Below are 27,354 nucleotides of genomic sequence, written 5' to 3' on the forward strand. Positions count from 1 at the left end.
CTGTTTGGCCCAATCGGGTCCTGCGGGGGCCCCGGCGGGAGGGTGGACTGTCCCCTCTTGGCGCCCACCAGGTCTGCGAATCTCTGTCCACCCTGTGGGGGGCCAGCCGGGCCTTTCCTCTGGCAGAGGCGTCTCACAGCGGCAGGGGGACTTGGGGACATGCACACTCAGGGGAGCACAGACAGGGGAACTCTCAGGCCTGTCATCCTTCGCACAGGCACGAGACCACCAGGCGCGGGACTGTGACCCTGTTTGACAGTGCCATGTGCTTAAGGAGGGAGTTCTGTACTTTCACAGCTGCAGCAACGGAGAACTGAACAGTCTCTGCAGCCGGCCAGTCCGCAGACACCGCGGGAGACGAATCCCACCCGGGCTCGTCTGGACCAGCTTGGGACACACAGGAGGACAGAGACAGGTAACGAAGGCAATGGGCCTGGACAAACCAGGGCCAGGCCACTGGCGGGGGCCAGCGGGGGTGGAAGTTAGTAACAGGCTCACAGCGCAGTGTTGTACATGCAGGGTTAAAGTTGACGCACAACTGCAGTTCTCCAGAATTATGTTTAACTTAATTGCTCAATAACCTGCCGATATTCTATACCTTAGTATGAATTCAATTCTGTTCACCCCGCTATAGCGTTGCTTTGCAAAGTCACCAGTTCAAAGAAGTTCCTTCCCGTGTGTCGGGAGTGAGAGCAGCTGAGTCCTAAGAGCACAGGGTCGGGAACCAGGTGTCCAGGGGACAACTCCTGAGCCTCTTGGGAGAGATGAGCCCAGAGAATGGTTCTAGGTATGAGAGCACTTTATTACAAGGTGACACTTTGGCGCTGTCGTCCCGCCGTATTCTCTGGAAATTTGCTAAACCACGTGGAGCGGGAGGGTGTTCTCTTGCCTAGATTCTGTCAGTCTCAACAGCTGCCTCCCCCCGTGTCACTTTCAGATTTCTTCTGGGCTTTGCACAGAGGGTGGAGGGGAAAGGGCCGGTCCTGACCTGCAAAGAGTGGAGACAGGAGAGGTAAGCCGGGAGGGGTGAGTGGTGAGGAGGGAGAAGGGAGCCTGGGAGCGAGAGTGCTGCACTAGCTGGTGACAGGCAGAGGGTGGGAAGTGCGAGACTGCCACCTTTCTCCTTCCACAGAGACCCACGTTCCAGCTTCTGTGTCTACTGTCGTGGGTGCTCCAGCGTGGAGACGGGTCTGAGGCCAAGCATCTCACAGCACCGCTCTTCCTCCCTGGAGGTGGGGTTCATTCCGAGGGCTGTTTTGCATTGATGTCGTGTTGTGGGGGGAGTACAGTCTCCCATCTCTCTCCCTCTCCTCAATCCTCCCTGTTTCCTGAGACATAAAAAAATAGAAATTAGGGCAATTAATAACCATACAGGGGCCTCTGAGTGTTCAAGGGAAGGGAAGTTGCACGTCTCTCGCTTTTAGTCAAAAGCTACAAAGGATTAAATTTAGCAAGGAAGGCAAGTCTGAAGCCAAGACAGGTGACAGCTTGCTCCGAGGTCAGCTGTTGAGCCTAAGAATACTGAGTCACAGAAATGCCCCCTGTATTTCCGGAGACAAGATTTGATTTCAGAAGTCACATAAGGCTTTGCCTTAAAGAAAAAAGAAATGTGTTAGTTCAAAAGCTGCCTCGTCTCAGGAGGGCGTCTCCTTGGTCAGTAAAAGCTGCACTTCAAAGAGACAGCTGTAAACTGGGCCTATGGTTCTCACCTGTTTTGAAAGACAAGGCAGGCCTCTTCCTAGAGCCATGGGTTGCCAGAGCTGGCAAGGACCCCCGGAGATGAGAGCTGATCAGAGAGAGATGCTAATGCCCAAGCCAGGCCCAGAAGGAGCCATGCGGTTAAAGTAATTAACACAAAGCACAGCTCATGTTGACTTCTGAGATCATCTCTGTCCCCAAGAACACAATCACTGGAGCCAAGATGTCTCTGGTTTTTGCTAAAGTAATAGCCTTATCAGAAAACTTAGAAGTTTGCCCCAAGAAGATTTTACAACTCATTGTTCCCCTAGTTAGAGTTAGTCAAAGGATCTGTAGTAGCCTTTTAGAAGACTTTGACCCTAAAGCAAACTGCCTGTTAGTATGTGAATCCCGTTGCCCTGGGCAACAGGAGCCTGTATCTACCCTATATAACACCTGTGTGGATTTTCAGTTTGGGATATATTTTTGGCAGGAGGAAATATTCGCATCCGGATACCCTCCTTTATCTATTTTCATAAACCTTTACTTTATAAACTATATCTTTGGCTCTGTGTATTATTACTATTATTTCTGTTTCCTACTATTTTTTCATCCTTTGCGATGACCCCTGCCTGAGCGACCTGATCGGAAGAGAAAACCTCTTTGCTGGGAGCGCAGCTAACGCCCTGCAAACTGGCGTGGTCAACTTAGAGACCTGATCCGAAGAAAGAGATAAAACCTCTTTGCGGGGAGCGGGAGCGTAGCTAACTCCCCGCAGTCAGCCAAGCTGTGACTGCCAAGGAAAGTTCCTGAGGGAAATGAAAACTGCTGCTCCAGCGATCACACAAGTGATGAGACAGTGAAATAGTCTCGCTGACACGGAGAAAGTGTTAGCGGTGGGGACAGAAGATCCAACCGGCCACAGCGTTCCCTTAGGCCAAAGCCTAATCCAGAGCGAGGCCCTAACTCTCTTCAGTTCTGTGAAGGCTGAGAGAGGAGAGGAAGCTGCGGAAGGGAAGTCAGAAGCCAGCAGAGGTTGGTTCCCGAGGTTGAAGGAGAGAAGCCGTCTCCACAACATTAGTAAAACTCACGGGGAAGCAGCCGGTGCTGGTGCAGAAGCTGCGGCAAGTTGTCCAGACGATCTCGCCAAGGTAACTGCCGGCCACGCTCAACGCAGATTTTTAATGTGAATGAAACAGCCTCCTGTCGGGAGCAGGTGCCATCCAGGACTTTCACAGCTGGACGGGAGCAGTCAATGTCCGGCTTCAAAGCCTCACAGGTCAGGTGACTCTTCTGTCAGGGCCAATGCCGCTGGCGACTTTAAGCTGAAGCCGGTGCTATTTGCCACTGTGAAAGCCGCAGGGCCCTAAGACTTAGGCCGACTCGGCTCTGCCTGTGCTCTGTCGGCGAAACAGCAGTGACAGCACATCTGTTTACAGCGTGTTTCAGTGAATATTTTAAGCCCAATGTTGAGATTTACTGCTCAGAAAAAGAGATTCCTTTCAAAATGTCACTGTTCATTGACAATGCAGCCAGTCAGCCGAGAGCCCTCATGGAGATGTACCAGGAAATTGATGTTGTTTTCATGCCAACACAACGTCCGCCCTGCAGCCGGTGGATCAAGGAGTAATTTCGACTTTCAAGTCTTATTATTTAAGAAATATATTCTGTAAGGCCACAGCTGTCATAGGTAGTGATTCCTGTGGTGGATCTGAGCAAAGTTAATTGAAAACCTTCTGGAAAGGATTCACTATTCTAGATGCCATTCATGAGAGAAGATCAAAATACCAACATTAAAAGGAGGTTGGAAAAAGGTGATTCCAACTCTCGTGGATGAGTTTGAGGGATTTAAGACTTCAGAGGAGAAAATAACTGCAGATGTGGCAAAAATAGCAGGAGCACTAGGATTAGCAGTGGAGCCTGAAGATGGGACTGCGTTGCTGCGATCTCATGGCCAAACTTGAACGGATGAGGAGCCGCTTCTTACGGGTGAGCAAAGAAAGTGTTTCTTCAGATGGAATCTACTCCTGGTGAAGATGCTGTGAGCACTGTTGAAATGACAACAAAGGATTTAGAATATTACAGAAACTTAGTTGATAAAGCAGCAGGAGAGTTTGAGAGAACTGACTCTAACTTTGAAAGAAGTTCTACTGTTACCCACAGTGTCATATGCTACAGAGAATTTTTTTTTGTGAAAGAAAGAGTTAATGTGGCAAACTTCCTTCCTTTATTGATTAATTGATTGACAGGGTTTTGCCCTGTCACCCAGGCTGGAGAACAGTGGGGTGATCATAGCTCATTGCAGCCTCGAACTCCTGGACTCAAGCGATCCTCCCAAGTAGCTGAGACTACAGGTGTGCCCCGCCATGCACAGACAATTTTTTTTTTTATTTTTGGAAGAGGCAAGATCTCACTGTTTTGCCCAGCTGCTCTCAAGCTCCTGGCCTCAAGTGATCCTCCTGCCTTGGCCTCCCACAGTGCTAGGTAGGACTGCAGGCATGAGCCACCACACCTGGCCTCATTGTTGTCCTGTTTTAAGAAACTACCACAGCCGTCCGCCCTTCAGGAACCACCACACTGATCAGTCAGCAGCCATCACCGTCAAGACAAGACTCCGCACCAGCAAAAAGATTGCAACTCACTGAAGGCTCAGATGATCGCTACCATTTTTTAGCAATTAAGTGGTTTTTAATTAAGGGATTTACGTTTTGTTTTTAGACAGTGCTATTGCACACTTAATAGACTGCAGTCTGGTATAGATACAACTTTTACATACACCGGGAATCAAAAAATTGGTGTGACTTGCTTTATTGCGATGTTTGCTTTCTTGGACGGTGTGAACCAAACCCGCACTATCTCTGAGGTGCCTGTGTGGGGATGTGCTGGAAGGTAGGACTGGCTTCCTGTTTAAACGCAGCTTCCAAAGCTTTTATTTTTATCTTCACACCTTGCTTTACATGTGTCAGAGATCAACTGGACCTGCTGGAGTGACAGCAGGTGTGCTGTTGACCCTGCAGTGAAATGCCTTCCACCTGCTTTCAGGCCCAGAAGATGTGGACTGTCAGGGCCGAGTTCCTGCTGGGAGATGAGCCCTGGGGGGGCTTGAGAGACCCAGCCCTGCCCTAGTTGCCACCACCCAGGCTTTTCACCTCCCTGCCAAAGGGAAGGCAGTCGTTGGAAATGAAGGAGCCTTTCCCAGCACTGTCCTCATGTGGCTTTGAGTTACTGTCTAGTTTTCTTTCATTTTAACTTAAAGAACTTCTGTTAGCATTTCCTATAGGGCCAGTAATGAGCTCCTTCAGTTTTTGTTTATCTGGGAATGTCTTAATTTCTTGCATATTTTTGAAAGACAGTTTTTGGAATATAAAACTCTCAGTTGACACATTATTTTTCTTTCAGTACTTTAAACTACTTTCCCATTGCTTTATTCTTTTTAAAAATCTTCTTACTGCTTTCTGACATCAAATGTTTCTGATGATTAATCTGCTGATAATCGTATGGGGCGTCTCTTGTATGTTATGAGTCCCTTCTCTCTTGCTACTTTCAAGATTCTTTTTTTTCTTTTTTTTTGTCTTTTGACAATTTGAGTATAATGTGTATTGGTATGGGTCTCAGACTTTATTCTACTTAGAGTTCAAGTTTCTTAAATTTGTGAATTCATGTGTAGAAGCAAATGTGGGCCATTTTCAACCATTATTTCTTTCAATCATCTGTTTTGCTTTTCTCTCTCCTCCTTCTGGGAATTCCATAACGTGTGTTTTTCTGCTTGATGGTGCCCCACAGGTCTGTTAGGCTCTGCTAACTTTTCTTCCTTCTTTTTTCTTTCTACTCCTCAGATGAGATAATTTCATTTGTTCTTTTTTCAAGTTCACTCATCTTTCTTTTGTCTGCTGAAATCAAATTGCTGTTGAACACCTATAGTGAATTTTTCATTTCAGTTGTTGTACTTTCAGCTCCAGAATTTCTGTTTGGTACTTTCAAAAATTCTGATCTCTTTGTTAATATTGTCATTTTGTTCATATATCATTTTCCTGATCTCCTTTAGTGGTTTTGCTTATGTTTTCCTTTAGTTATTTGAGCACGTTTTAAACTTTTTTGTGTAGTAAGTCTGATGTCTGGGCTTCCTCAGGAATGGTTTCTGTTTAATATTTTTTTACTTGAATGAGCCATGTTTTCCTCTTTGTTTGTACACATTGTGGGGTGTGTGTGTGTGTGTGTGTGTGTGTGTGTGTGTGAGAGAGAGAGAGAGAGAGAGAGAGAGAGAGAGAGAGAATTGGGCATCTTACTGTTATAATGTGGTAACTCTGACATTCAGAATCTTTACCTTCTCCAGGGGTTGCTGGTTTTTGTAAAAATTGTTGAAGCATGTAGCAGCAGTCCATTTGTTTGAGACTTTTCCAAACTTTTTTTATAAGACTATTCCTTGTCATGTGTAATTGCTGAAGTCTCTGTTCCTTGACTTTGTGTTCAGCTAATGTTTGGACAGAGATTTCCTTGAAGGCCAAGGGGTCTCCTGGTCTTTGCAGACTGTCTTTGTGCACTCCTTCCAAATCAGTGAAGCTTGCTCAGAGCCCAGGGATCAGCATGAGGTGAAAGTCTAGGTCCTCTCAGAACTTTGTGAGCACACGTTGTCCCTGAGCATGTAAATTCCCCTGCAGACACAGCTGCTTTTGAATATCCCAATTTCTCAGAGTCTCACTCCAGCTTCCAGTCTGGGCCTCAGGTGGTCTATTGTATGTCTCTACTCATAATCTTTCACCCCAGGCATCGGTGAGTCTGCAGTCATCTTGCAGCTTTCATGAACATTGTCCCTCTGTGTTCCCACCTGTGTGTGTTCTGTGCTATGTGACACAGATTAGTGAGGCAGTCCTTCAGGTATCTCCCAGACAGTATAGAAGAGATGTGCATAATAATTTGCAAGTAATATCTGCTCTGATTCTTTCAGCACCAGGGAAGGAACTGGAAACGAGGCTGGTTGCTGCTGCTTCAAGACTGATACAGCCACCACACTGGGAAGAAGGTGGGACCAGGGTAAGTAAAAACACAACAGAAATTTTCACTTTGAAGATGGCATTTTCTTGATCGGGCATTCACTCGGTTGCTGTAAACCTTTGACTGTTTTCCAGTACTCAGTCAAAAGTGGTTCAAAAAATTTCTTTTTATTTTTTAATGTTCTGTGGAGAAAGGAAAGCTTAGAGCTTCCTAGTCTGCCAGTTTTCTGATGTCTGCCCTTCAGCAAACTCTGTAATCCTGTGTTAGCATGTCCCCGTACCTATTTTGGCTGAAAGCCTCCTCAGACCATTGTGGCGTGCGGCAGAGTAAACACAAACCCCCTGGGTGGGCTGCTGTGTGCACGGCAGTGACCCGCGTGGACACGCCAGTGTGGCCGCCACCCAGACGCCATTTTGGTGTTTCTGTGGAGAAGCTGAAGGACGGCAATTGTAAACGGGCCCAGAATCCTTCTGGAGAAAGCCTGCTGTGCAGCCACACTCCTCCTTTCCTTGAAACTTTACCCAAAACCATTTTGAATTTTCCACAGCTAGTTTACCAGTCTGGTGGATTACTGTTTTTTACCCGTGTGTGTGTGTGCTTGTGCACACATGTAGGCTAGGGAGGGGGACGGGGGGTGAATAACTCTTCTTCTTTGCCTAAAATGGCAGAGAAATGCCCACCTCGTCCCCACCCCAACCCACCCCTTTCTACCTCCCACACTAAGAATCTCAAGACCTGACCTCATTGTTTCTCCTGAGGAGCTCACGGTTTGGTGGGCTCCTTCCAGAACCCTCACAGCCTCCCGCGGAGCAGGTCTTCCCACCCAGCCTCGCTCTCCTGCCGGCCTTGGCTCCCGTGTTCCCTTCCTGGGATCCGCCGTCCAGTCAGCAGCAGGGCTGCAGAGACGACAGAGCTTGGTGTCTTTCCGGGTCAACGAAGCTTCCACTGTGACCAGGGACAGTGCCCAGGGCCCTCCTTTTCAAACATGAAATGTAGAGAATCCCGAGAGAGATGCAGCGAAGGAGGGAAAGTCGGCCGGATGGGCTCCGCCCTTCCAGTCATCTGTCCCTTCGGCGCCTGTACACAACGTGGGACCTGTTGACAATGAGCGTCAGATGTAAGAGCTGACGGAAGAACACCCAGACAGGGAGGGGGTGAAAGGAGGAGACTCTTGACAGGGAGCTCCTCTTTCCCCCAGCCTGGCCTTGTGAGACAGGGAGCCCAAGGGCTGTCGGGGTCACATTTAGTGTTGCGGCCTGAAAACCAAAGGAGACACAGAGGTGTGCGAACCATTAGCACCAGGACGAAGACAGCTGAGCCAGGCACAGAGGGCAGCTCTGCATTGGGGCCACCACCTTCTGGCTGAAGCTGAGGCCCGGCCGCCAGGGCGGCTGCTTGCCCGACCCGTCTGCGCCTTCCAGCCCCAGCCCCACAGGGATCCGGGAAGGGAAGGAACCTCCCCAAGGTGTCCAGGACTGGACACTGGACGGTCGGATGGAGGAGGGGAGAAAGGGATGGAGAGAGGAAGGGGAGAGAGAAGGGAGGGAGGGACGGAGGGGCTGGGGCAGGGACAGAGGAAGGGAGAAGAAGAAATTGTCTCAGCCCTGGCAGGAAGGCCACGCTCACCTTAGGATGAGTGGGGCTAGGGGTGGAGGTGACCATCTAGTGTTGGTTGGCCTCAGCAGGTGAGGGGGTGGCAGGGTTCCCTCCTTTTCCTTCTCTCCCTCCCTCCCTTTGGTCTCCCTTTGATGCTTGGGGCTGAGCATAGGAAGAGAGCGGAGCTCTTGGAAACAGGAAAGCTGAAGATAAACCCCAAAGCTTCCTTTGTCTCCCCTTAATCTGCTTTAGGCTCCCGCTGGCTCCTCCTAATCCAGTGAGTCCTTGCATGAAAGGCGCTTCGGGGTGTTAAACTGCTATTTACCGGCAAGTGGCAGGTGGCAGGTGGGGCAAAGGGCAGGAGGAGCCCGTCTGTGGGAACAAGAGCTAGGAAGCCTTCCTTCCTCCCTGCCCCCTGGCGAGGGCCCCTGACACCCTGTCGTTAGTGTCTCGGCCGGCCGGTGCTTTCCAGACTGCTGCCACAAACCGCTGGGGGACTGGGAAATCAGTTTAGTGGATTTCAGCCAGCATTGCTGAGCTGTGGGGGTTGGTGCCCCGTGGGAGGGTAGAATAGAAAGCAACAGGAGGCTTTGCTCTTGGCCGTGTGACAGAGAAGGCAGCAGAGAGGTGGGAGGTGGGAGGGCAGCCTGTAGGACTCAGTGTCCCAGCATCTGCTGCTGCTGTGCCTGCAGCCGGGACCCCTCCCCGCAGGGACAGAGACAGGGACAAGGGGACGAGCAGATGAGGGAACCGAAGGCCCCTGTGGCGGCGCCGTCCCACACATATTCTGACGGGGTCCAGGAGGGAGAAGGACAACAGAAAGGCGGTGCTGGGGGGAACTTTAGTCTCCGCTAGCGTTGACCCTCAGAAGGCAGTTTCGCAGCAGCTCAGCCCAAATGAGCTTTGTAGAGGATGACCTTTCTATTTCGAGTTTTAAAGATTCCGTCTTACTGTTTTGCCTTCCATCTTTTATGTGTACGTTAGGCAAAGAGCAATACAGTGAGCGTTTAGGATTCATATTAACGCCTTCATTTGATTGTTAAAGCTTTTTCCCCACATTTTTTTGGGTTCCGCTTAAACAGTACCACTAGCAAACCCAAGTGGATCAGAAAGTGGGGTGCTTGTGGGAAAAACAAACAGAACGCTGAGGCCCAGGCTGAGCTGCGGCGGCGCTGCGGGAGGGGGCGGCTCGGTCCCCGCGCTCAGAGCTAAAGGGACCTCCCAGCGCTTCGCGGGCCGGGCGGGCAGCTCCCAGCGTTGCTGCTGCCTCTGGGGTTACGGGTCATTGTCCAAGGTCCACACTGTCCGTCACACCGTGCACGACCCTCGGCATCTCGTGGGGAAAGAGGGCTTTAGCTCCAAGATGGACTTTGGAGTTTAAAAGTAAGAGCAGCGCGAGGTCCCCCAGGGCCACCGCGGAGGCTGCGCAGAACCGGCTCTTTCTGCGCAAGTGAGCAGCGTCCGGGCCGCCCCCGCTTCAGGTGACAGCGACCTCTTCCTCTGCGGCTGGCCGGGGTGGAGGGGGGATTACTTGGGACTAGCGTAGCGACATCAAAGGAGAAATGTTTACAGATGTTTGTCTTACGGGGAAGCGGAAACCATTCTTTTCGGATGGGGGAGGCGGCGCCCGCTGAGACTGCTGGGTTTTGGCCGCGGCCAGGAGACAGCCAGTCGCTGAGCAGTTACCTGCCTGTCACCACTCACAGCGGTCGGAAGTTATTACAAACCTCCATGCGGTTTGTTTCCCCAGGGTCCCAGGGCACCAGCCGGGGAAGGTAAGGCAGGACTGCGGCAGCGAGCTGTCACCCGCGGCCCGCCCAGCAGGGTTTGTAGCAGTTGCTTCCCCGTCAGGTGCGGGTGTCCCCTGCCTGCACCTGACATCCAGGGATGCAAGTGAGTCCAGCCTGGATGTTTCTGGGCCGTGTGGCGATGCCTTAGTGTGCTCACATCCACGCTGGCGGCTGCTCCTAGCCCCGGGCCTGTGTCCTGCGACCTTCCTGGGCCTTCACCCCACACGGCACGAAGGAGAGAAAGGCCCAAAGACGCGAGGCCCTGCACGGGCAGGGCCGGGGTGGAGCCGGCCACAGGCGGGAGGGAAGGACGCTGGCCTCCCTCGCAGCACGTGCCGTGTGGGGCCCGGGAGCTCCTGGGCTGCCCCTGCCGACTCCACAGCCTCCCGGGCCTCTCAGAGCGGCAGCTTTTCCTCCAGGCCCGGGGGGCTCCCTGGAGGGGGTGGTGCCGCCGCCCTTTCTGGCAACCCTGGGTCTGGACGGCGGGCTCGGTGGAGCCAAGTGTCCCGGGCCACGGCTCCTCCACCAGAGCAGGTTCTGGGGACAGGATCGGGACAGCAGACCCTGGGAGGTCAAAGGAGGAGCAGAGAGGCCCGCAGCCCTGGCATGGGGCCAGGGCAGGCGAGGGGTGGGAAGGTGGGCTCAAGGCTGAGCCGGGGCACGCTGCCAGGAAGAGTCAGGGGACGCGACGGCAGCGGGAGAAGCCGAGGGCTGGAATCTCCTGCCCTGGGGACCGGTGGGCTGCTGCCGCCGGGGCCATCAGAGCGGCAGGAGCAGCGCGGGCAGGACCGGACAGGACGCCCTTCTCCTCCCCGGGGGGCTGGGCGGCGGCAGGAGGGCGGCGGGCTCGCTGGCCGGCCGGGCGGGCCCTGGTCACACTGCTGTCGGCCAGGCTCCCGCCTTGCGCTGCGGGTGCCGTCGGCACGCACTGAGGGGCCCTGTGTTCCAGAGGCTTCTAGCGACATCGCCTGCACCAGCTCATGCCCTTCGCACGGCAGCAGTGGAGCAGCACCTGGTTCTGTTTTCACTTGAGAGGTGGGTGAGGAGACGGAGACCTGGAGAAGGCGGGTGACTTGCCCCGGGCCACAGAGAGTCGGAGGAGCCCACGCTCCCTGACCGCTGAGTCTGCGGTGACCAGATCCCGCAGGTACGGTGACAAGACCAGACCACGCTAGAGTTGTCAGGGGCCCAAACTGACCAAAAAGGTGAATCAAAAGACAGACGGGCGGGACTCAGCGGCTCACATCTGTACTCCCAGCTACTCGGGAGGCTGTGGCAGGAGGATCGCTTGAGCAAAGGAGTGTGAGGCTGCTGTGAGCTATGATGGCACCACAGCACCTTAGCCTGGGTGACAGAGTGAGACCCTGTCTCAAAAAAAAAAAAAAAAAGTTAAAAATAAGGTCCGTGGGCTCCTGTAGAAGGAGGAATGAATTCTGAAGAGGAGAACCAGAGGAGGAAGGCTCCCCCCAGAATGTGGGTTAGTCTTCAGCAAGGCCCCATCTGTCACCACGCATCGCTCGAGCGAACCCTCGGGAACCACTAGCTCCTCAGACACTTCTCGTCCTGGGTCACCTCCTGGAGACCCTATCAGGAGCCCCGAAAATAGAAAGGTGGCCAGCTCAAACAAAGGATGACAACTTCCGGAGAGCAAAAGTTTATTTCTTTCGGCTTCATTCAGTGCTTATAAGGAGAAGAGGTTAGTTTCTGAGAGTCCCACAAATCACTCACTCACTACCACCTCAAAAGATTGATTTTATTTTTAAAAATATGTTCTCTTCACAGAATGTACAAGACGAAAGGCAGCAGCCAACCTGCCGCAGAGAGACCTCACACAACGCAGAGGTTGGGCCCCGCCTCCTCCTGCGAGGCCAAGGCTGTCTCGGTCTGGTAAACACGGGCAGTCGCAGGGCATGGCATCTGCAGGGCAGAGACCCTGAGCCAGTGTCAGTCTTAGGTTATTACAGCTGTCCAGGGGTTTACAGTTAAGAAACATTTTTTTTTTTTTAGGAATATAAAAATATTTATTGACCGCTGTTCACCAGTATTTACAATAAACAGTATACAGTTGGATACCATTCTGATTACTACAAGGCTGTTCTTCCTGGCTTCTGCAGAACCAGCAACCCAAATACTGAAAAGATTGAGCCTACATGTAAGAAATGAATTGGGGTAAGAAAAAACATGCAGGTCAATAGTTTAGATTACAAAAAGTTTGTTCACTCATTTATGTCAGCAGGTCTGAAACTGCCAACGTTTCTAACCATCTGAATAAGTTTCCATGGGCCAAACCTCAGCTATTCCATTAATCATGAACTTTTAGTCAATGCAGCACAGGGATTTCAAGTTTTTGTAAAAGAATTGCTCACTAGGGGAATCTTTAATGTTCATTTAACTAAGTCTTGTTTACTGTATTAGAACACACCAGAATTTGTCTAGTTTCCTCATCTGGGTGGGGAGATTTTTGGTAGCGATAAAGATTTCCTTTTAGGAATTTTGCAAACACAATGTTGCATTTATATGAATATACATGTAGATACGGATTCTAATATGGCTGCCTTTAAATTATCCAATTAATTATGAACCAACTATTTAGTTTGAAATGTTACAGCTTCAGGAAAATTTTCAATTCTTAGGTTGCTCAGAATGATAGCATCACAGACACATGGGCTTACCCATGATTTTTGTTTCGGTGAATGTTTAAAAATAAAGAGAATCATTTACATATGCATTTTACGTATACACACACAAAAACAAATTTAAAAAACCCAGAATGGTCCTTAGGCATGAGTTAAACACAAGTTCTGACTGAAAAATGGCTATGGAAATTTCCCCTAGCATTTAGAAAAGCTGTTCTCTAGTGCAGAGGAAATAATATACCATGGTATCATATGTTCTTTTCTGATAAAGGAAGCAACTACCGAAAGCTTTTGTTTGTTCAAAGTAACCAGTGCTATTGATGCACCCCCCAACAATTCTCTCAATACTACTTTCAAAACAAATGTATCAAACTTGATTTATTAGATGTAGTTATTTCTTCACATTAGTAAATCAAAAACCAAGCCCCAGATTGTGTGTGTATATATAAATATATATAAAAAACAATGCACACAATTATTGAGCTTCATCTTCTGGACAAGAATGCCAAGTTAGTCTCTCTTCATAAAAAGCAATTACAATTTGAGGACACTTCATATTTGCTTCTTTTGCCAGCACCAAATCTGCCTCATCTGAATCTTTCCATTTCATAAGAAACATTAATTCTCCACTGCTATCCGTGGCACCAATTATTCTTTCAGGATCAAGACCTCTGGCAAAGCCTCTTGGTTTGTCAGCACCATCTCTTTTTTTCTTTGATTTGCTATCGTCAGATTCACTGTCAGATAAAGATTTTCTTTTTGTACCATCTTTTTCTTTACCAGCTCTTTGAGAATTAAGAAATGCTTCAGGGAGACTCGCCGTGACACGGGCCTAAGCCACCGCGACTCGGGCGTCTGGACAGCTCGGACCCTCGGGCCAGGCAGGTGCCGCCCCTCAGAGGGTGGGCCAGGGCCAAGGCGCCCACCCGCGCGGCCCCCCACCGTGGGCCGGAGCCGAGTCGCCGCCCCGCCTGCTGGGGGACGGCGGGCCGGAGCTGCGGGAGCCGGGGGACCCCACGCTGGCTGCGTGCAGGAGAGGAGGGAGGAGAAACTTTGCCCTTTATTGTTTTTAGCCGTTAAGTGCAAGGAACTCTGTGTTGGAAGGAAAAATGTCCTTCTTCAATTTCCGTAAGATCTTCAAGTTGGGGAGCGAGAAGAAGAAGAGGCAGTACGAACATGTGAAGAGGGACCTGCTCCCCGAGGAGTTTAGGGAGATTATAGGAGAACTGGATGACGGAGCCTTTGGGAAAGTGTACAAGGCCCAGAATAATGAGACCAGCGTTTTAGCTGCTGCAAAGGTGATTGACACCAAATCTGAAGAACTTGAAGACTACATGGTTGAAATTGATATATTAGCATCTTGTGATCACCCAAATATAGTCAAGCTTCTAGATGCCTTCTATTATGAGAATAATCTTTGGATCCTTATTGAATTTTGTGCAGGTGGAGAAGTAGATGCTGTGATGCTTGAACTTGAGAGACCATTAACTGAGTCCCAAATACAAGTAGTTTGCAAACAGACTTTAGAGGCATTGAACTACTTACATGATAATAAAATCATCCACAGAGATCTAAAGGCTGGCAACATTCTTTTTACTTTAGATGGAGATATTAAATTGGCAGATTTTGGAGTATCAGCTAAAAACACGAGGACAATTCAAAGAAGAGATTCCTTTATTGGCACACCATATTGGATGGCTCCTGAAGTAGTCACGTGTGAAACATCTAAGGACAGACCCTATGACTACAAAGCTGATGTTTGGTCCCTGGGTATTACTTTAATAGAAATGGCTGAGATAGAACCACCTCATGATGAATTAAATCCAATGGGAGTGCTGCTAAAAATAGCAAAATCTGAGCCCCCTACTGAGCACAGCCATCAAAATGGTTTTCAAATTTTAAGGACTTTCTAAAGAAATGCTTGGAAAAGAATGTGGATGCTAGGTGGAATACATCTCAGCTACTGCAGCATCCCTTTGTTACTGTTGGTTCCAATAAACCAATCTGAGAATTGATTGCAGAGGCAAAGGCTGAAGTAACAGAAGTTGAAGATGGTAAAGAGGAAGATGATGATGAGGAAGCAGAAAATTCTCTGCCAATACCTTCAGATAAGCATGCCTCCTCTGATCTTAGTATTGCCACCTCTGAAGAAGACAAACTTTCACAAACTGCGTGTATTTTGGAATCAGTCTCAGAAAAGACAGAATGTAATACTTCTGAAGATAAATTCAACAACAAATTTCTTATTGAAAAACCTACCACTGATGAACCTGAAAAGGCTATGGATAGAATTAATGAACTTGTTGACGATGCTCATTTAGAAGCTATGGCTGAACTCCATAATAGAACAACAGTAATCAAAGAGAATGGGAGAGAGAAGAGACCTGAGTCTGAAAATCTACCTGATACAAGAAACCAAGAAACTGTGAACACTAATTCAGTCGGTGAAGGAAAAGAGAATAATGCAGTGATAACTTTAGAAACAAACATTGAAGATAATCTAAAATCTGAGGAAGAAAGGGATCAGGAAGAGAAACAGACATTTGAAAATAGGCTTATAAAATCTGAAGAAATTAAAGATACTGTTATTCAAACAATAGATTCAGTTACTCAAGAGACTGCAGAAAAAGAGGAAGATATTCAAGCAATTGATAGTGAAGTTGGCCTTAAAAAGGAAGACAGCCAAGAGAAATTAGGAAAAGATGACAAAACTCAAAAAGATGTCATCAACGATACAAGTAATGTGGTAGAAATAAACGAGGGAGTAGATGTTCAGAAGGTTGTTGAAAACAGTGCTGAGGATACTCAGAGTAATGATGGGGAAGAAGTGATTGAAGTAGACCAGAAATTAATAAGGAAGCCTGAGGAGGATCTTGAGGCTGGTGGTACTAAGGAAGTTTCTATTAAAGAAATAGTTGAAACTAATGAGATAGATCAAAAATCTGTAGAAGGTAAAAATAAGGAACAATTAATAAACAGTTCAGAGAACATATTGGAGACCAGTGAAGAACTAGGGACAAATGAGGTTGAAGAAATTACTGAATGAAGTAGCACAGAAAAAACAGGTTGGAAATGTAGTGATTGATGCTGACCAAAAGACTTTAGGAGGTGAAACTCAGGATGTTCATAAAGCCACTACTCAGATAGATACAGAGGAAAAAGAAATGCCATGTGAAGTGCCAATTAAAACAGAACCTCAGGTTACTGCAGTTTCACAGCCCAGTAAACCTCAGCCTGTTCTAATACCCAGTATTAATATCAACTCTAGAGATGCAGAAAATAAAGGAGAAATCAGTGCTTTGTCAAAAAATGAAACCATGCTGCTTCCAGAATCTGAGAATCAAAAGGAACATGATGCTGATTCAGGCACTGGTTCTACTGCTGATAACAGCAGCATTGACTTGAATTTATCCGTCTCTAGCTTCCTCAGTAAAACTAAAGACAGTGGATCAATATCTTTACAAGAAACAAGAAGACAAAAGAAAACATTGAAGAAAACATGCAAATTTATGGTTGATGGTGTAGAAGTGAGTGTAACAACGTCAAAGACAGTTACAGATAGTGATTCCAAAAGTGAAGAATTGAGGTTTCTTAGATGTCAGGAACTTCGGGAATTAAGATTTCTTCAAAAAGAAGAGCAACGAGCCCAACAACAGCTTAATAGTAAACTGTAGCAACAACGAGAACAAATTTTCCGGCGCTTTGAGCAGGAAATGATGAGTAAAAAGCGGCATATGACCGGGAAATCGAGAAACTAGAAAACCAGCAGAAACAGACTATTGAACGTCTGGAACAAGAACACACAAATCGCTTGCAGGATGAAGCCAAACGCATCAAAGGAGAGCAAGAGAAAGAGCTGTCCAAATTTCAGAACATACTAAAGAACCGAAAGAAGGAGGTTATAAATGAAGTGGAGAAGGCACCCAAAGAGCTGAGAAAAGAGCTCATGGAATGCAGGAAAGAGGAACTTGCAGAAAGCCAGCATGCTCAAGAACAAGAGTTTGTTCAGAAGCAACAATAAGAATTAGATGGCTCTCTGAAAAAGATCATCCAACAACAGAAGGCAGAGTTGGCCAATATTGAGAGCAAGTGCCTGAATAACAAGCAACAGCTCATGAGAGCTCGAGAAGCTGCAATTTGGGAGCTTGAAGAATGACACTTACAAGAAAAACACCAACTGCTCAAACAGCAACTTAAAGATCAATATTTCATACAAAGACATCAGCTACTTAAGCGCCATGAGAAGGAAACAGAACAAATGGAGCATTACAGTCAATGACTTATTTGAGGAACTGAAAAACAGGCAGACTCAAGAAAGAACAATATTACCCAAGATTCAACACAGTGAAGCTAAGACTCGAATGGCCATGTTTAAGAAAAGTTTGAGAATTAACTCAACAGCTACGCCAGATCAGGACTGTGACAAAATTAAACAGTTTGCTGCACAAGAAGAAAAGAGGCAGAAAAACGAGAGAATGGCTCAGCATCAGAAACATGAAAATCAAATGCGGGATCTTCAGTTGCAGTGTGAAGCCAATGTCTGAGAACTGCCTCAGCTGCAGAATGAAAAATGCCACCTGTTGGTTGAGCATGAGACACAGAAACTAAAGGAGTTAGATTGAGGAACACAGCCAAAAATTAAAGAAGTGGAGAGAGAAATTGAGACCTAGGAAAAAGACACTGGAAGAAGAGTTTGCCAGGAAACTCCAGGAACAGGAAGTGTTCTTTAAAAGGACTGGGGAGTCTGAATGCCTTAACCCATCAACACAGAGCCGTATTTCTAAATTCTATCCTATTTCTAGCTTGCATTCCACTGGATCATAACATGGGAAGCATTCTGTGCTTGAGTTGGCTTTTTAAATATGTCATTCTATTCTCTTCATCTTCTGCCACTGTCTATATCAAATAGCTCATGAAGACAATCACCTGCCTCACCTTCTAGGTGTTTTTTTGTTTTTAGTTTTGGGCTTTTTTTTTTTAAAGCAAAGATGAAGGGAAAACAAACTAAGACAAATGCTGGGCCATGCTGGCAAAGTAGCATCTTGCAGTAATTCCTTAAGGTGATTTTGTATATTAATCTTAAAAATTGTATTCTTTAGACACTGTTACCTGAAAAATTATTAAGAGAAATAATGTTTAAAGTTATTAAAAAAAACTGTTATGTCACTAAGTATTAATAAATGTCTTTTTACCTGTCCTAACTTCTCAGTGATGCCTAAATTCTATAGCTGAAGTTCTGCTGTAGAGGATTGAAATGATTTTCTTTTGGTGAATCAGCTCTCATAAAAAAGCTATGAGTTGCTCAAAATGTTCTATTGATTCAGTGAATAAATATATTTTATCTTTAAATAGGAACAAACTCTTTTAAAAGAGAGAAATTATTTCAGTAATTTATTGAAAGTAACCTATTTAGGCATGAGCTAATAATTGAGGGTGCTAGTTTTATTAAGATAGTGCCTAAAACACTAAATTTTAATCAAGTCTAAGATAGGATTTTCTTTTTGATCAACAGAGACATAACATCCTTAGCATTAAACATTATTGTGTTAAAAATCTTGCTCCTGTTACCATTTGATGGAAATTTTCATCCTAAAATATATGTTGTACAGAATTTGGAAGACAAAAAAAAAAAATAAAAGTAGCTTTTAGATGTGCAAACTGGAAATGTAAAACACCAAACTAAAAGTAAGATAGATTTAGCCATCTCAGTTTATTTTCTAAAATAATACATGAGTTAAATGACTTCCCTCCATCTTAGTGAATTCTGTTCGTTCAAAACTCTATGAGAAGCTTGCAGGCTCTAAGTTATATTTATAAATATATTTTCTGAAATTAATTTTAAAAAGCATTTGTTCAGAATACTTTTTTTAAAGGATTTAAATATTTAGGCAAATGTCAGGAATGACTTTTCATTGTTTTGAAATGAGGCAACTTACATTTTGGTGTTATTTTGTTTCATATTTAAATTATTTACTTTGAATGGGAAAAGCCTGAAACCTTTATCATGTGGTTGCTGATATGTGTAATTATTAATGAAATGTTCATTCTCAGTCCCTTTTGAGGCTTAGAATTTCAACCATGTGTCAGGTCAAACAGTATTATGAACTGGACTTTGGTGTGTGAGACAGCACACTTGTAAATGATGCTTGTTGCCTGCCATTTACAACCTATTCTCTCTTAAGAGTGCTAGGTACTAAATTGTAGAAGTTTGTTTTTAGTTGTATTACTTTTGAGGCTGGTAAAAAATTTAAATGCAACTTTGTGGGAACACTGACTTATACTAAGAAAATGTAAATGTCTGTAGCACTTTCTTGCAGTTAATTTGAAAACTTTAGATGCTGAACCTTATTTTGTCAGTGGTTTAGATGATTTAAAAATGTATGTGTGATTTTAATTTTGTAATTGTTTTGACAAGCATAATTTACTTGGACAACTTTGTAGGTAGCCTTAACTTCTGGCCAAGTTTGTTTTTTATATAAATATATATACATATATCATCACTTATCACATGTATGTGTTACTATATACAAAACTCTTTGAATGCTTTATTCTCAAATGCTGGGTTGAAAAATGTTTTTAAAGCCTCTTGAAATATATACCTTTATAAAGTAATATTCAGGATGATGGAAATTATTTATATTGTTATGATAAAAATGACAGTGTATTTAATGATTTATTTGAAGAGGGAGTGGGAGGAAGGTTCTCACAACCACTTTCTCCTTTGAAATTTTCAGTTTATTAACTTCTTAAAAATGAATACTTTAGACAGTAGGTATTTTTTCAGTATCATTGAAATGATACCCTGAGTGGTAAAGTTTGTGGCACCTAATTAATTTGGTCTGAATATTTGATGCTTTCCCTTTCAGTTTGACATTCAGAGTATTGACTCAAGGAGAGAGGCTCAGAGTGGCATGGTTGATGCTCTGGGCAAAGTTATTAGCGACTCGCATCTCCCGTAAAACTGCCTTTTGGATTCAGTGTGTGTGCTTGAGTTCTCTTTCAAACATGACCATATTCATATGGGTGCAAGACTATACAATGATACCTATATAGAGGTGAAGCATTCATTTTCATACTTAAAGTTACATAAATCTTTTCAAAAAGTGTTTTGTTATAGAATATAGTGTTTGTACCCATACTGGCCCACCTCTTCTTAGGCCCTATATTCAAATAGATAATAGTGATCATTCTTTCTTGCATGAACTGTAGGTAGGGAGTGGATGAGGGGCACAGACTTTGAAATCTAAGAGTACAGTCAAATTTCTTCCTGATTTGGTTGATTTGTTGCTGTGGCAGAATGTGCCATGAAATGCATAAAAGAACTTCTCCATATGTGCACCCTAATCAGTCCCCTCTCCTCCTTTTCCTGAGTGCTGTGAGCACACCAGAGCTCCACACTTCTGTAGGTCCAGCTCCTAGAGCTTGGGGCACCAGGCTGCCTTTCCTAGTCCTGCCAACTATACGGTATGAATTGCTGAATTAGCTGCTATTTTATGTGGAGTCACATTAAGCTTTTTCTTACCCTTCTCTATGGGGAAGCTATAGGGTGGGTAAGGAGGAAGTTTAGAGTGCTTTTACTTTCCTGAAAATGTTAGAACTTTCCTGTTACAGGACACAGCAAATTGTAATTAAATATAAACCAGAACCAGAGCTACCTCTAAGTAGTATTTCCTCAAGCACAAAGCTCTCAGGCCTATGGGACCCACTTTAATAGAGAGCCTCTGATGTCTTGAGCACCAGTGAGTTTCAGAAGTGACTATTTTTTGTACTCTTCTAGTTTCTTCGTATACACACTTTTTCCCATTCCACACTGTGCTTAAATGACAGACTTCTGAGAAGCCAAATTCTGTCAAAGTATTAGCTAGAGATGTTGATTAAAGGCAAACCTAGACTGAAGTGGAAGAAGAGTATTCCAGTTCTAACAGTCTTTTGATTAAATAAATAAATTCTTTTCTGGGAAATGACTTTTTTATAGGAAATGGGATGATATTTTAAATGCTTTTCTTAAGTTGAAGGCACAACAGTTAATGCCTCTATTGTTGCTATTCTGTGGCTGATGTGCTTTTGATAAAGCTTCAAAATTTCTGCTACTAAGCCTAGGATAGAGTGTTTTACCAGTTTTAAATGTTGGCTGCAGCTTTTTGTTGATCCTTCTCTGATTTGCAGTGTAATGAGTTCATAAGCTAAATTTTCAGAAAGAATTTTGTTTCAAATTATGCCTCTTGTCTATCTGAGAGCAACATGTCTTTTCAATCATGAGATTGACACACAAAAAATAAAGTTATTTCTTAATCTAAAAAAAAAAAAAGAAATGCTTCAATTAACTCTGGACAATCCAAATTTTCTTCAGGTTCCCAAGTGTTGTCAGCATCTGTAAATCCCTTCCACTTCAGGAAATACTCCACTTTCCCATTTACTACACGTTGATCCAATACTTTTTCCACCACAAATTCTTCAGGCTCTGCCTCTTCAACCTTTTTACTCTTCCCATTCTGTTTCTTTCCCATTTTTGGCAATACAGTTTTATTGGAGGCCATTTTTTTTTTTTTTTTTTTTTTTTTTGAGACAGAGTCTCGCTCTGTTGCCCGGGCTAGAGTGAGTGCCGTGGCGTCAGCCTCGCTCACAGCAACCTCAGACTCCTGGGCTTAAGCGATCCTACTGCCTCAGTCTCCCGAGTAGCTGGGACTACAGGCATGGCCACCATGCCCGGCTAATTTTTTCTATATATATTTTTAGTTGTCCAGATAATTTCTTTCTATTTTTAGTAGAGACGGGGTCTCGCTCTTGCTCAGGCTGGTCTCGAACTCCTGACCTCGAGCGATCCTCCCGCCTCGGCCTCCCAGAGTGCCGGGATTACAGGCGTGAGCCCCCGCGCCCGGCCTGGAGCCCTTTGTTACTGCAGACTTGAAGAGCTATTATTCACCGCCTCCGAGCGGCTCCGGGTCACGGTCTACGGCGACTCTCAGAAACATCTTTGTATAGACGAGCTCAGCTGGGTGGGGACGCGCTGGTCCTCATTCTGCAGGCGAGGTGAGTGGCTGGCCGAGGCTCCAGTGACTCGTCAACCCTCCCTGGGAGCAGGCCCGACCGCGTGGTTCCTGGGTTCGTGTCCATCACCGACTTTTCCGCTCAAGCGCTGGCATCTCAGACAAGGCGAAGCCACCGGGGACGGGGGTAGGGAGACCGGCTGTGAAAGCGTCTCCACCCGGCTGACTTGTGTGTCGGCAGTCTGCAGGGACACACGGTTTGGACAGCCGTGTGACAGCCTTCACTGAGTGTGCGCACGTTCTCATTCACCCCTGAGAAAACCCGTTAAATATGTTCTAAATCCCCATCTACAGACGTGGAAATGGCAGCTTTGCGACTTCAGTAACCTGCCCAAGGTCACACCAGTGGGGCGCTGTGGAGTCCCAGTTTAAGCCCGTTGTCTGGTGTGGGGTCTGTGTCCCTCCCACTGCCTCCCTCGAGTCCCCTCTCCTCCTGCCGTGTGTGCCTGCTGTCTGCAGGGCCACATGCTGCTTATCTGGAACCAGGAGAAGAGCTGTTGTCTTCCCGGGGACCTGACAGTGGATGACGTCCCCCAGGACAAGGAAGTCCAGGTAGACAAGGGAGCGACATGGGTGGGAATAGAGGCAGTGGCCCCTGGCCCCTGGCACTGAGGAGACTGGAGGAGCTGTGTCCGCAGGAGGCTGCTGGCCTCCTGCTGCAGGGCTGCCCCGCGCTGCTGCCTTCTGGGCCTGGCGATGGTCTAAACCTGCCACGGCCACTCGGGAGGGAGGCTGAGGCGGGAGGATCGCTTGCACCCAGGAGCTTGAGTCCAGCCTGGGCAACGTAGCGAGACCCCGTCTCTATGTACATCATGATCTTCCTGTCCCTGGTTGCAAACTCCTGGCAGGCGAGTGCTGCTCCTCTTTCTTTCTGAGCTCATTTCCGAACCCGCCTCTGCTCTCTCCGAATGAGAAAGAGGAGGACGCTTCTCCGTACCGACGTGCCCACACTGGAGCACACTTATCGCCCCCTGGGGCCACCCCTCGGTTGAGGGTGGAGGGAGAAGCTCCCCCGGAGACACAGGGGACTGTGCTCCAGACAGGCTTCCCTGCTCAGGAGACTGTTGACAGTGTTGACGACAGCACTGTTCCTGCCAGCCAGGACACACTTCCTGCCTCCCTCTGCTCGCCGTGTATTATGCACCTCCTGTATACCAGGGCCTGTTACAGGCCTTGAAGATACAAAGACAAATTTTAAAATGCTTCTGCCTGAAAGAGCCATGGCTTCTAGTAGATTCCCTGTCGTAGGCCTTAGCTACGGCTGTGTTGCATGGAGTAAAATGTGTTTTTCATAATCTGTGTTTTCTCAGGCCACAGCAAAGGAGGCTAAAAATAGGGCTACTCTGACAGCAGCAAAGAACATTTTCCTGGTCCTCATCTCCACCTGCTGTTGTTAGAACTCCAACCCCTGGGCGTCCTCCAGGAGGATCTCCTGTGGACTGTGGATGAACACCATTCTTTCTTTCTTTCTTTCTTTCTTTTTTTGAGGTCACAAAAAGAATTTTAATAGTAGCTAATAAGGACAATTACCTCTTAGTACTCATCAAAAACATGGCTTTCCCGCTCAGATTACAACCAGACAGAATTAACGTCTCACTGCGTCAGTTGTTCCTGCATGTTAATTATCAATACAGAGGAAAGTGAAACAGGGTACAATATATAAAAAATAACATATATGTGTACACGTATATACACAAAAACATATACACATATGTATACATAGTTCACATTTCCCAGTCAAGTGTTCAGAAAAACTAAAATAAAACAAACGCAAATATAACTTATTTGGTCTTGGAGAGGTATACATTCTACACATACATGCATGCATATATATATATACATATATATATGTATATACCTTCATATATATATATATATGTAATGCCTACACGCATGTTAGCACACTGGTATACACACGCAAGCATGTCTACTCGCTTGTCTATCACATGCTACACCAGCTCGATTTTTCAGATGGTCATTCAAGTTTCACCTTTGTTCTGGGCTGTCTCTACTTTGTTTTCTGTCAACTGCCAAGCCGTGTTCTATCAACACTTTACGCAGTGGGCCACGCCAACAGGAAGGCCGGGATCAATATGCAGGCTGCAGTCTGGGTGCTGTCGCCTGCCCAGCAGCGTGGCCCGGCGTGGGCAGGGAGTGCAGGACACGTCCTCCCTCATCCGTAGGAGGGCAGCCCAAACAGCTCGGGCCGGAAGTCCTGCAGGGAATCCAGCACCGGCGTGGACTTTGCCGTCAGGTCGCGGCTCAGGGGTCCGTCTGGAGCCGTGACCGCCTGCATCCCGGCTGCCAGGGCCGCCTGCAGCCCATTGGGAGCATCTTCAAAGACAAGGCCCTGCTCCACGGGAGGAGGCGGGGACAACGTCTTGGCACAAGCCAGGAATATGTTGGACTCCGGCTTCCCGCTCTTCACTCCCAGGTCGTCTCCCAAAACGAGGTGACGAAACAAACCAAAGAATTCCTTGTTCCTGCTTGTCTTCATCTCGAGTGACGCAGACCCGGAGCTGGCGGCGGCGGCAGAGGGTATGTTGTGTTTCCGCAGGTGGCGGACGAGTTTTCAGCCCCTGGCATGAGTGCGGCCGTGGGGGCTCCTTTAACGTCGCTTGGCTTTCGTCCCGCGGCTCCTCCTTGGACGCGGGGGGTCAAGACGTCTGTGACGATCTGCGCGGCCTCCGGCGCCTTCTTACCCTGACCAGGGACTGCACATCCCAGGTGTGATTCCTCCCAGAGCTGCCACATGTTTCTCGAAACACCACTGAACACAGCCATGCAGTACCCAGAAGAAGGCTGTGCGTGTCACAGAGGAGGCGGGTGACGGGGCGCAGCATGGTGCCGCCTTCTCGGTCTAAACACCGTCCTTTAGTCACCGCCCGGAGCTGGCCTTCGCCGCCCCCGACCCCGGGGTCTTGTTCCGACCTGGGTTCATACAGGCGCAGGGCCCGAGAGGAGGAGGAATCAGGTGCCTGGTGGCACCTCCACTTGTCGCCAGCCACCTGGGCCAGCACCTGCCAGAAGGGGCCCGGGAGCGCCACGCTGGCCCTTCCTAGATTGGCTGTTTGACCCCAGAAGGCTCTGAGCCCTCCGAGAGTCGCGGGCCACCGGCAGTGCTGCTGAGGCGACATGGTGCAGGCAGCAGAGGCGACAAGAGTAGACGGGAAGGCAACTTCCAAACTGCAGTGGCACAGAGGAAGTTCTCCAAGGCGGGTCTGAAAGTCCCACATGAGTATTTGCTGCGTGTCGGGGATGCGCCGGACCCCACACGCCCCTGTGACGTCTCAGCTCCCAGCAGCGACACAAAGGCTCTCAGGAGCCCCGCGGTGACCCCAAAATGTAACACGCGAGCGGACACACCCCTGTTTAAAAATCAGCATTTTTCTGAAGTTTTTTTATTGGACTGAGGGCTCCTTTTCTCACTTAAAACCTCTTCTTCCCATAGCACTGGGGCCTGGGGAACAAAACCTAGTGCCGGTGATTGGCCCTGGGCGTCACGCAGGAGGGTGGCAGGTGGGGGGGTGCTCTTCACTTCTTCTGCCTCCCAGGGGGTCTGTGACCCTGGAACCCGGGACACCCCGGTCCCCTCTCCCCTGCTGGCTCGGGTGGCACATCCCACATCCAAAGCAGCGATAGCTGTGGACTGACGTGGGACACCTTTTCTACACGCTGTCAGCTGAGCCAACTGGGTGGGGGGACACGTTGGGGAAAGAATCGTGGTTGGGGAATCAGCAGACAGGGCTGGCACTGCCGACTATCTATCATCTGCGGGATTCTGGGGGATGCTGAAGTCCCCACAAGCCTCAGTTTCCATCTGTGAAATGGGGACAACACACATTGGACAGGCTGTGCCAGGATGAAATGAGATAACATAGGAGAAAACCCGAGACTTGTATCAACGTGCTGGAAGGATCCAGAAATTTCTAGCCTAACACACACCCTCAGCACAACACACACACCACACATCACACTCACCACACACTCATACACCACACATCAAACACACAGCACAGCACACTCATCACACTCATACACCACACATTGCACACACCACACACCACACTCATCACACACATTCCACACGCCACACAGCACACTCATCACACACATTCTCACACCACACACCACACTCATCACACACAAACATACACCACACATCACACACCACATACCACACTCATCACACACACCACAGATCACACTCATACACACTCATATACCACACAATATAGACACCACACACCACATGCATCACACACCACACTCATACACATGCATACACCACACATCACACACACCACACACCACACTCATCATAGACAAATACACCACACATTACACACAGCACACACCACAGTCATCACACACACTTATGCACCACACATCACACACACCACACTTAAGACTCATACACACTCATACACCACAGATTACACACACCACACACTACACTCATCACACACCACACCTCACACTCATCACACACACTATATACCACACATTACACACACCACACAGCACACTCTTCACACACCCTCATACACAACACATTACACACACCCCACATCACACTCATACACATACACACACCCATACACCACACATTACACACACGACACACCACACTCATCACACATTCATACACCACACATCACACACCATAGTCATGACACACACTCATACACCACACATCACACACACCGCACGCCACACTCATACACACACCACACGGGCTCTCGCTCATGCACATGCTCCGAGCCGTCCCTGTGTGTCACTTGCCAGCGCACCGTGAGTTGGGAGCATTTTCAAAGTCCAAGACAGGCCTGGTGGCGGCACAGGGGCGGGCTGAGGGGCTGTCCCCCGCCCCCGTGGGAAGGTCCGTGGGCTCCGAAGCCCCCCCCACGGAGGGAACTCGGGTCACCGGCGTGTGCGTTGGAGCCGGTGGCCCTTGTCCCCGCCGGGCCTTGGTCGCGGACAAGAGCAGCTGAGTGAAGCGGCGGCGCCTGTGCCGACTCCCGGCCCTGCGCCCCCCACGCCGAGGCCTGCCACCTGGTCCCGTGCGGGGACAGGGACCTCCCGCTCCCCCAGGCTGGCAGCACCCAGCTGCCTATTCCTAGAGGATGGTCTTTCGTCTGGAAGATGCATCACTTGTGGAACGAGAGGCCGGTACACTCTGTGTCACGGAGAAGCAGGGACAGAAAGCAAAGGCTGCTGTCGCCCCGCCCCCTTGTCTCTCTCAGCCGCGCTGCCAGCAGCCTGGGACACGCGATGATCCCAGCGTCACCGAGGCTGTGTCTTTCCTTAATGCCACACGTACGTTTCACACTTTTAAAAGAGAAGCCATGTCACTGTGATGGCCCCGGCGCCTCCCGTGCGAGCTCCCGTAACGCTGTGCTCGGGCCGCAAACCCCTGCCGGGGACAGTGTCCCTCACGCTGACGCCCGGGAGGCCACGGAAGGCTCCGGTGCGAGTCCCCGCAGCACGGGAGTCCGACGCGGTTAGAAGGCAAAGTGCCCCCGGAGAGGACGTAGCACCGGAAACACCTGGTGACACGAGGCCGTGGGGCCGCTGGAGGCCGAGAGCGGGCCCAGCTGACACTCGGGGACGCGT

At 47.9% G+C, this 27,354-nt stretch overlaps 2 pseudogenes; one reads left to right on the forward strand and one right to left on the reverse strand.

Moving 5' to 3' along the window:
• The first annotated feature begins 12,721 nt into the window (after positions 1-12,721).
• Positions 12,722-17,800, forward strand: LOC123629848 (annotated as a pseudogene).
• Positions 17,801-23,911: 6,111 nt separating this feature from the next.
• Positions 23,912-24,875, reverse strand: LOC123629838 (annotated as a pseudogene).
• Between the last annotated feature and the right edge of the window lie 2,479 nt (positions 24,876-27,354).

This window comes from Lemur catta, unplaced genomic scaffold, assembly GCF_020740605.2.
Source record: "Lemur catta isolate mLemCat1 unplaced genomic scaffold, mLemCat1.pri scaffold_53_ctg1, whole genome shotgun sequence".
NCBI lineage: Eukaryota > Metazoa > Chordata > Mammalia > Primates > Lemuridae > Lemur > Lemur catta.